The sequence below is a fragment of the Culex quinquefasciatus genome, chromosome 2, assembly GCF_015732765.1.
Source record: "Culex quinquefasciatus strain JHB chromosome 2, VPISU_Cqui_1.0_pri_paternal, whole genome shotgun sequence".
NCBI lineage: Eukaryota > Metazoa > Arthropoda > Insecta > Diptera > Culicidae > Culex > Culex quinquefasciatus.
The window spans coordinates 215,592,036-215,602,436 of record NC_051862.1 but is presented as its reverse complement, the minus strand read 5'-3'; the positions used below and the strand labels follow the sequence as shown (position 1 = coordinate 215,602,436).

At 34.6% G+C, this 10,401-nt stretch overlaps 1 protein-coding gene across 2 annotated transcripts in view; it reads left to right on the top strand.

The window, feature by feature from the left end:
* The first annotated feature begins 1,601 nt into the window (after positions 1-1,601).
* The window catches only part of LOC6035990 (zinc finger protein 813), a 106,674-nt gene continuing 97,874 nt past the window's right edge, over positions 1,602-10,401 (top strand). The window contains exon 1 of one of the 2 annotated variants that reach the window (XM_038256261.1): positions 1,602-2,255. The gene's annotated coding sequence lies outside the window, so the exon portion shown is untranslated. The remainder of the gene's footprint in view (positions 2,256-10,401) is intronic. The other variant, XM_038256258.1, reaches the window with a different exon arrangement.

The window sequence follows — 10,401 nt, the reverse complement described above, 5'->3', positions numbered from 1 at the left end:
GGACTCCCTGGAGTTAAGATCTGTGGGTCTACTACCGTAACAAGCAAAATGTCGACCGGTTTTGACCCCGGAACATACACGCATAGCTTCAAACAGTATGGTAGACTGCTTTGTTAATGTGTTGGGATGTCTTTGGTCATCCTAGGACTCCCTGGAGTTTAGATATTTGGGTCACTGTAACAAGAAAAAGATCGATGATTTTTAACCACGCATCATAACCGCAAAGATTCAGTGATTATGGCAGACTGTATTGCTGTTATGTTGGGATGTTCTGGACCATTCCAGGAGTCCTTGTAACAGCCATAGACCTACAGATCATAACTCCAGGGAGTCTTTGGATGACCCAGGACATCCTAACACATTAGCAAAGCAGTCTACCATACTCACTGAAGCTATGCGGGTATGTTCCGGGTCATAAACCGTCGACCACTGGCTTGTTACGGTAGTAGACCCTCAGATCTTAACTCCAGGGAGTCCTAGGAGAACCCAGGACACTCCAACACATCAGCATAGTAGTCTACCATACTCACTGAAACCATGCGGGTATGGTCCGTGGTCAAAACCGCCGACATCTTGCTTGTTACGGCGGTAGACTCACGGCAGGAGTTGGATGACTCAGACCATCCTAAGTTGTTACTTTTAACTCACTGAAGGAGGTTTCAAAATCTTCAATGACCAAACCATCCCAATGTTGCTTACAAACATTGCTGATTTGAATGATTCCATACTCACTGAAGTTCAGTTCTGTACATGGACCAGCGGTATTCTAAAATTTTAAAATGCATTTTTTCAGTATGTCATCCCCGTCATTTTAACCGCCATCTTGTATTCTTTAGAGATGTTCAGGGGTCATGCTAGGCTTTGATGATTCGATTATTCGAAATTAAATTTTGCCAAGGCCCGTCGGATAATCGAGTTTGGACTGTATTTGAAAACACAGAAATAGAATAAAAAGTTTGGCTTAAATTTTGTGTTGACTTTTAAGAACAAACAATCTTTAATTAATTTTAAATAAGCATTTAATTGCAGCTGTTTCACAAAATTTAGCTTTTTAGAAACATAATCAATAGCAAATCTATTTTGACCCCTTTTGCACAAACAATTTTTCATGCCACCTCTACCGACTCCAAGCAGTAAAAGAGACCGGTCGCTCTGGCTCGGACAACTGAGAGTTCCTTCAAGTACTGGCTATACATTATCCTCACAAGCCAAGCAAAATCTTCGTCCTGAGTCCTGACCCTTTCCTAGTATTTGTGCTTATGTGTTCCAGCTGTGGGACTCAAGCGAAACCATTCAAAAGCATAAAACGAACGTCGAATAAAAACAATCTCATTTCCCTTGCCTGAACCCTGCTGAAAGGCGCAAGAGGAGAAAGAGTGTGAGAGAAAGGACCTTCTTCTTTTAACGCACCCCGCAGCGAGAGTGGAGAGTGAGTGGTGGAGGTCCTTTCTCGGGCTCGTCGTAATGAGAAAGTATGTACATTGTCTGCTTGTACGTGTGCGTGCACATGTATGTGTGTGTGTGTGTAAATATTCTGGAGACGTTTGTAATTTTCTTTTGAGCCTTGGTCGCTTTATTGCTTTGCTCGTTGGTCGGTCGATCGGAACGGACCACACGGGCGAAAGTGTGTGTGAGAGAGTGTGAGTGAGAGAAAGAGAGCGAGAGCATGCTCGAAAGGGATAGAGCACTCTTCGAAGATCCTTAGCCGGGCAGGAGTAGTGCCTGTGAGTGGTCGGAGGGGTAAGGAGGTGGTGAGGTGGTTCCTTTTTTTTATTGTGTGTCTTTCTTCCTTTTTGCCCGAAAGGATATAACCACGATGGGAAAGGTGAAGAAAAGTGGTGGCGTCTCGAGAAAAACCTGAATCTTGTCGACCCTCTGGCAGTCGCGAACCAGTTCTTGGAGGAACAAGTCTCGGGAAGTTACGGAACCGGTTCGGCAAAGATTTGTGTCCAAGACATTCCAGGATCCAGACACAAGACCATGGGGGACCAGTTCCAGTCAAGTGGTGTCGCATAGTTGCAAGGAAAAGTTCAAGATCAATGAGTGTGGGATGAAAATGTGTGTGAGTTGGATGGTGAAAACTTGCCAGTGAAATCATGATAAGGGTGCAATGAAAAAGCAAGTGAATTGGGCATTTAAAACAGGTTCATAAGAAAGTGTATGCATCCAATCTTAAGAAGTTTGTGAAGAGATTATCCCTAAGGAAGAATAGAAAGCAGTTGTAGTGACACACAGCATCGCCTAATAGAGTAAAAGTAAGCAATAATTGAAGATTTGTTTGATTATTTTAACGGAAAAGTTGAAAATATTATGCCGTCGGCAAAAAATAAAATCGCACAAACTGTTTATTCTTTGGAATCTGTCTTTGTCTATTGCAAAGTTTGATTCATTTCAATAATCTAGTATTGTGTTTATATTTCGTGTGTATCTAATTGTGTTTATATTTCGAAAGTAATTCATTTCAGTGTTAATTACATTTGCAGAGATTTTAAACTTTATATTTACACAATTGTGATTTAGGATCATTGCAAATATTGCGAGCGCAAGTAGGTATGTTGTTAAACGGAATAGAATGTTGGAAATTAATTTGGTATTGTATTTTTGGTTCGTTACATCTTCAAATATATTTCCACTGAAATTGCCAATGCCTAAATATTACATTACTTTAATCGTTAAGCTGCGATTTGAGTTTCCACCAAGTTATTTTTTTTTTGATGATTTAAAAGAAAACAATATTTATTTATTACTGTTACATAGAAGCCAACTATTTGTCTAAAAGTTTAAAAAAAAATACTTAATTTCTAGAATGTGATTTTATTTTAATTCAAAAACGAAAGAAATACCAGACTGTTAACCTTAAAAAAATATTTTTTCATATTTTTCTACTTATCTTTTTAAAGTGAAACACGATTTTTTTTTCTAAATAAATTAGAATTTTCCGACGGCTTACACTTTTCATTTACTCTTTAAATCTATAATCTAAATTTGCTGAGTCAATCGAGAACCGAGCACCTAATGTTGGCATATCAGCTAATTGACAGTCATTTACAGCTACTTAAAAGCACTTCCATATATAATCGAGTAATAAATAATTCAGTAGGAAGTGAATAAACCGTTTTTCATCATATTTTGTTTAATTGTACAGCAAAATTAGAAGAAATGTGTTCGAATCCTTAACGTGACAAACATACATTAATTTCCCTAAATTCCTGTTAAACTTGTGACATTTTTTTTTAAATTCACAAACCATTAATTATTTGTTGGTTTTACGGTTTAACATTTTGAAGAATGTAAATTTACAACAACCACTTACCCCGAGCAGACGGAAATAACTTCGGAAAAACATTTTTTGCTATTTGAAAATACCAGGCCCATAAAATTTTATGTTATTTATAACAAGATTAGTTATTCGTCGTTATGATTTTTTGTTATTGGTTTGTAATTGTAATAACAGACTAATAACATTTTAAGTTATTCTTCGACCAAATCTTTGTTATTATTTTTTGTTATTTTAACAACTAATCCGATCATCCCAATAACATTTTGAGGTATTCTCCCATAGCGAAAAATGTTATTCCAAAGTTGTTTTGGTTTTCAACCAATATCAGACCAATAATAAATTTTGTTATGATAACATAAACTGTTATCAAACCCATGTGCAAAAATTGATTTTTCAAGAATATCCCAAAAATAACATAAATTTTTAACACTTTCTGTTATTTTAACAGTATTTGTTATTGAAATGTCAAGAATTTCGTTATTACCGTCTGCCCGGGACGTCAAAAAAGTTCAATTTTATGGTTTTTTGGCGAAAATGGATTTAACAGTACTTGTTTTTCTTTAAACGTGTTGACGCTCCCTTAATTTTTGTATTAAAAATACATGACTATTTATTTTATAAACTTGTGCAACGTATGATTAAATATTTAAAATGATTTTTGCAATGATTTGAATAAAAATGAGGAAATAGGGGAACAGCATCTAATTCCAGCGTGCCTCTAATGTTGGCAGGTCAGAACTTGGACATTCAATTAAAGTTAATTAAAAGCGTTTTCAACTGAACTCGAGTGATAAATAGCTCAATATGAAGTGAGCAAGCTAGTTTCTATCAAAAGTTTTGCAAAATTAGTTGTTTAAATAGTGAAAATCAGCAAATTCGATGGAGTTAGGAGCGAGTGCTTAACCTGGCAAACATACGAGAATTTCCCCTATATGTTTACTCTTACTGAGACATTTTTCATTTGAACTAGATTTCCACTAAAAAACAACTTTTCAAGTTGCCTATATGGTTTGAATTTTCTTTTTAAAGATTTAGATAGTAAAATATGTGCTATATATCACTGTCCTGCCCATCCATATTCTCATTAATATTCGATATGCAAAAACAATAAACTTCAAGATAAGAGCCCCATTAAATTAAAAAAAAAAACCGTGGCAGTAAAAAAAATACTTTTGACTTTTGAAACCCTGTGATTTCAGTGTGTTTATTAGATATAGAATATAAAAACTTTTTAATTTTCTGTTTTTTCATAAATAATACAAAATCTTATGAAATTTTTGATTTTTTTCACATTGCTAAATTAAGCCTTTTTACACAATCGATTTTAACTATTTTTGCATTTTAATTTAATAAAAAGAATTATTATGGAACCAGATCGGAAAATACGTAAAACTTACGAAAAATAAAAATTAAATTTTCACAATAGTATAACTGTAATATTCAAAGGTGACGATTCTCGGGAAATTTTGTCGAATATCCCTGGAATTTTACAGATACAAAATTTTCAAGCAAATAATATTTAGCGAATAAGCGACATCTAAAGAGTTAAATTAATTGTTAAATTCTAAAATTCTATAAAAAATATATTGGTATTTTAAATATTAATTGAACCAATGCATATTTATTTTCAAATTCAGTAAGTGTATAAAACAATCTGTTTAATAGCGTGAATAACTGAAATAAATCACAAAAGTTTGAAATCCAAAAATCCCACCAATTGGAAAGCCCGCCCAACAATTTAAAACTAAGGTAGGAACGGTTAAGGACATGCTCCTAACTCCATTAAATTTGGATGCTGTTCCCTTAGCTAAAATAAGCTAACTTCTTTTCTTCAAGTAATTTTCTACTTAACGGTGCACATCAACCAGAGCTTTTGCGCCCAGATTTTTTTACAGACATTTTAGTATCTTCAAAATTATGGGTACTATCGAAATACTTTTTTATTCATCCCCAAAAGTACTGTCCTCAAAGTAATTTACAACAAAGTTTGACTAATTGTACAATCCCGTTGTTGCAGGATTGGTTCCACAAGTTTGACAATTTTGGAATAAGAAGACAACAACTTCCTTCGTTGCAACCAACCAAGTACGTAACCCAATCCTTTAAAAACCTGAATTTTAAAATTGTCAAATTGTAAATTGTTTTGTAGACAATAGTTCAGAGAATGAATGAAAAATTATATTAATAGTTCCCGTAATTTTGAAGATATCAAAATGATTGTTACAAAAAAATTGAGTGCAGAAGTCTTGGTTGAAAATAAAAAAAAATGTCCATGTGGTTTGTAGGGACGATCCCACAAGAGAAATCTGATGTCTTGTTGGATTGTGAAACTGAGAAAAATAAATAAAATAATTGTATATTCACAAAGCATTCTGCCATTTTTACGTGATTAACGGTATCTACAACTTCTGACCAAAATAACACAGCAATTTTCAGAATGATACACCAAACCTAACTTAAATTAACGGCGAAATGAATATTTCACCACAACTAAGCAACTATTCTAGAACTCGAAAAAACTGCCACTTTGACGTGGTCTCACGTGCACCGGTCCAAACTTTCATAATTAACCCTCTTTCCAGTATGAATAATTAAAAATATCAGCGTCTCCTGACAGCTCTCTCATATCTCGTTGGCCGGTAGCGTCAGCCAGGTTCAAAACTCTAGTCGCAACAACAACGGGCGAAAAAAAAAAGCTAAAAGTTATCCACCTCCGAGCTAGTAAATATCAAAAATTGCGCTCATCCCAGCGAAGGCTTCGCTGCGCCTGATAACGGTCGATAAAGTTGCAGTTCAAAAGTGCAAAAATGGCGTCATGTTTTTTTTTTGCTCCGCGACCATTTCCGTCGGCCTGATCCGAGCAGCCCGTCGTAGTAATAATTCATCCTGTGTAGTGAGTCAGCCAAGCCTGCCAAGCCCAACCAACATCATCATCGCCCATGGTCCTAGTGGGCTGATTTGGATTTGGTGGATTGGGGGTGGCTGCTTTTTCAAAATCATCAAACACACATCACAGACGAAAGAAGAATCGCCACGGCCTACTGCTTGGGGGTTGGTTGGAGCAGGGGGTCGTGCCCGAGGAGCGCTCGATTTCCGCTGGTTTCGGCGTCGACGTTTCGATCGACATCGACAGGGTTTACTTTTTAGTGCAGAAGGTGGCAAAAAGTGGGTGGTGGTGGTGGTGGTGGCGCGGTTCGATGAATCCCCAGGATGCATCATCATCATCGTAGCTTAAGGGAGGGGTCCCGCAAGAAGAAGCGAGGTTAAGGGGTGGGGGGCGGTAGATGCACATGAAATCAAGCAACTCAAGAAGAAACGGGGCTGAAGTGGGGTGGTTTGGGGGCTGGATTTTATAATCAAACAGCCCGGCGAGCCAAAAAGGGGAAAGAGAGAGAGGGATAGAAGGACATTCGGTTGAAAGAGAGAGAGATAGGGAGAGCTCGCGCGATGGGATGAGAGTCAAGCCAAGATGAAGGCAGTGCAGGTGAAAGTGTGGTCAAGAAGGGTGGCGCCCACCTCCACCCATCGACGAACCACGGAACTTGCAGGGATGCTGCGCCGATGATGATGATGATGATAATGATGCTTTTGGGATGATGTTTTTAAAGGGTTAGGTGGGGTGGGTTAATAGTGGTGATGTGGGGAGGAAAAAGTGCAATAACGGATGCTGTGCAGCAAGTGCAGTTGAGATGTGAACGGATGGACAGCACAGTCCGAAGGCGCGAAGACTGGGGGTGGCGCGAGAAAGGATCAACCCGAGTAGAAGGAAGTTTCAATTGTTAGTTTGGGTATAATTTATCTAAAATTTTGATTGTTTTTTTCTGAATGCATATGATAATTTTATCAAAAGATTCTGCTATAACAAATGAAATCATTTATCAAAATTATGAATAAAATTAAGTTTGCGAAAATGCCAATTGCGAATTTACATGATGATTTGAAAAATGACATGTTCTAAATCATTCAAGAACTCTAGAATTTCGCAAATAAAAAAAAACTGTTTTTAAATTGTTCATTTTTTTTATTTCGATGAAACTTTGTCCATCGACTCTTTAGGTCCAAATAAGCCATTTTTTACCTTTGGTTACAAATACAAATTTTGGGGCTGTCCCTAGAAAAGTGCTATCCTTTAGAAAAAATATATTTGAAAAACTTGGAAAATTCTCTACAATTTTTTTATAAACATTGTTAATCCAACCTTTTGTTGCTGAGCTTTTGCCTTGCAAAATTTAAAAAAATCCGGAAAATATGATTTTCTAAGTGCTACTGCCCTCAGGTCCTCAGTTTTAATTCGATGGTATCTTGGAAACTAGTATTTCAATAATGTGATTTTTAATTTTATATTTTGAAACTCGTGTGAAATTTTTCAACTTTTGAAAACATTAACGAATCTCAAATTTTAAAAATCACGACTTACATATCAGAAGGGCTTACAGAATTTTTTTCAATAATATTCTATTTATAAAATTAATGTATTTTTTTTAAATTTATTTGATGTTGCTATATCGTTACACGTTCTGAAAAAAAACTTGCCAAAATTAACCTTGATTCAAAATAATACATTTCAAGAGTTTTGTTTTGAAAGGGTTTTGTAAACAAAATTTTAAATTTTTGCTTTTTGGGTGTTTTAAAAACGGCCATGAGTCAGGGATGTTCAAAAACATCTGAAAAACAAAAAAAATATTATAGCACCTTTTAAAAAAACTCAGGATTTGTCAAAATGAAATGTTGTACCGTAAACCGGGGTGACTTTGATAGGATTTCAATTTATTTTTGGAATATTTCCCAACTGTAAAGGTTTTTCTCAAGATTATTATTTTTAAAACATGTATTGGGGTAGGCCACACAAAGTCCGTGCACTATTTCAGAAAAAAGTTTTTTTCAATAATGTTTAGAAAAATAGTTACGTTAAAAATTCTCCTTTTAAATTCCGGGGTGATTTTGATAGTCATAGTTTTTCTTGTTAAAATCAGATTAAAGGTGTTCAAACTTTATTTTTGCGTTAAATGTACCATCACTGAGGTTGCTGCTATAGTTTCCAAGAAAAAAAATCAATGTTTATATTTAGTTAAATAAGTTTTTAAGCTTTTTAACAAAATACATATAAATTTTAGGTAAAAATGTTAAAAAGTCGGAATTTTGCCTGAAATTTGTTAAATCTAGTAATGTTCATAAAATTATCAATTTATATTACACGAATCACAAGTTTTCACATAATATATGAAATTTGTTCAACTGAAATTGCTAATAAATTTGGAGATCTTTTTGAATTATGTTTCAAAAACACATATCATTTAATATTTACAAAATTAGTTTACCTTCTCCTAGTGGAAAATTGTCCAAAGAATCCGAAAATACGTTCCATTTTCCAATTCAAAATAATGTTTATTGAGAAAACCATGACACTTTGAGAAGTTTGAAATAATGCCTTTCATCAACATTTTCTTAATAATAGTTAACTAACTTTTCAAACTTTTTAAAATGTTATGAAAAGTTCTTCTTGAGGTACTTTGAGTACTTCTCTTCCATGGGTTGTATGATTCCAAACCATTCCGTACGTATTTAATTTTTACTCTTCATTTTGCGATAATATCTCAAACCTATCAAAGTCACCCCGGCTATCAAAGTCACCCCGTTTTACGGTACCTTTTTGAAAAATTCTTTATTTTAAAATGAAATCAAGTTAAAATACATTAATGCTGAAGATTTTAAAGGTCAGTATAAAATATGTTCTCAATACTTACTTTTTTACTTTGCCAAAGACGTTTTTAATTTCATTTTCTCAGGGAAGTAATAACACTTTTAGTCCCGATGGTACATATTCAAAGCGAAATCGTCATGCTTTGGGTTCGCTAATTCAAATACAGTTCTAAAGCAAATCAGCTTTGTTTGACCAGATATTCAATATTGATGAATGTTTTTCGGATGATCCTCCAAACCGTTATTCAAAACAGACGTTAATGTGTAAGATCTTGAAAGGATAAAAAAAATCAAAAATAGTAAGACAATAAGTAAATTTAAAAAAAAAATAGTTAGACGATAACTATTTGATCAAAAATGTTTTTTTTGTAAAAAAAGCATACGAATCAATTGTATTATTTTGATTTAATTTTTTTTGTGTTACTTCTTATTCAACAATTACGACTTTTCCCGATCTGTGCTCTCGAAATTCTGCATTTGTAAAATATTTCATTCTTATTTCATTTGAATAAAAATGCATAAATAAGCGTTAAACAATGTATTCTGAACAGTTTACAATCGATTTAAAGAGTTTTTTTTTTCAATAAAAAAAAACAAATTTCAGCTGGTGATGTTTTTTTACCCCATTGATCTTTGGGGGAAATATTGAATGGATGGATGAAATAAAATTGGTAAAGGCCAATATCAGCGATGGAATAATCATCATCAAAAGAAAATCATTGGATGTTCATCAAGAGAAAACATCCGAAGGGAGCATGCTCTCCTCTCTCGCGCACGAAAGATCGGTAAAAAGAATCTAAAAAAATCATCATCTTGATTATTCGGCGGAACATCTCTTTCACTACTACACTTGCAAGTGTAACGTTACACGTCGGAAATTGGCATGTAACATTTTGTAGATGGGCAATGTGTGTAAATAAAGTGAAAAAAATAATTTTGAGTGGTGCTGTCAAGGAAATTCACAAAAAATCATCAGCAGATTTTCTGGGAGAATTTCGGGAGCGATTTTCTTTTGCGAGATTTGCTTCCTCTCTCTTTCGCGGGTGAAAAAAGTTCGCAAGCGAAATTGTTTTTTTCGCGATTATTTCATCCCTGGCCTATATCCATGCCCGCCGCGGGAATCGAACCAGCAACCTCTGGATTGTGAGTCCAGTGCGCGGTCCGATTGATCCACACGGGCGGTATACATAAATACAGATTTTAAAATTGAAAATTTAATACTATTTTGATTTTTTAATTTGTATTTGTTTTCAGGATTTCTGATGAATTATATTAAATAACTTTTAATGAAAAGTTATCAAAGATGTTGTAATTGGTAGAGTGATTCTGTCGAGCTTTTTTTCAAAAATGGTAATTTTATCGCACATTTGTGTGAAAATATCTTATTTTTTTCGAATCTAAGATTCTAGCTTGATCACATC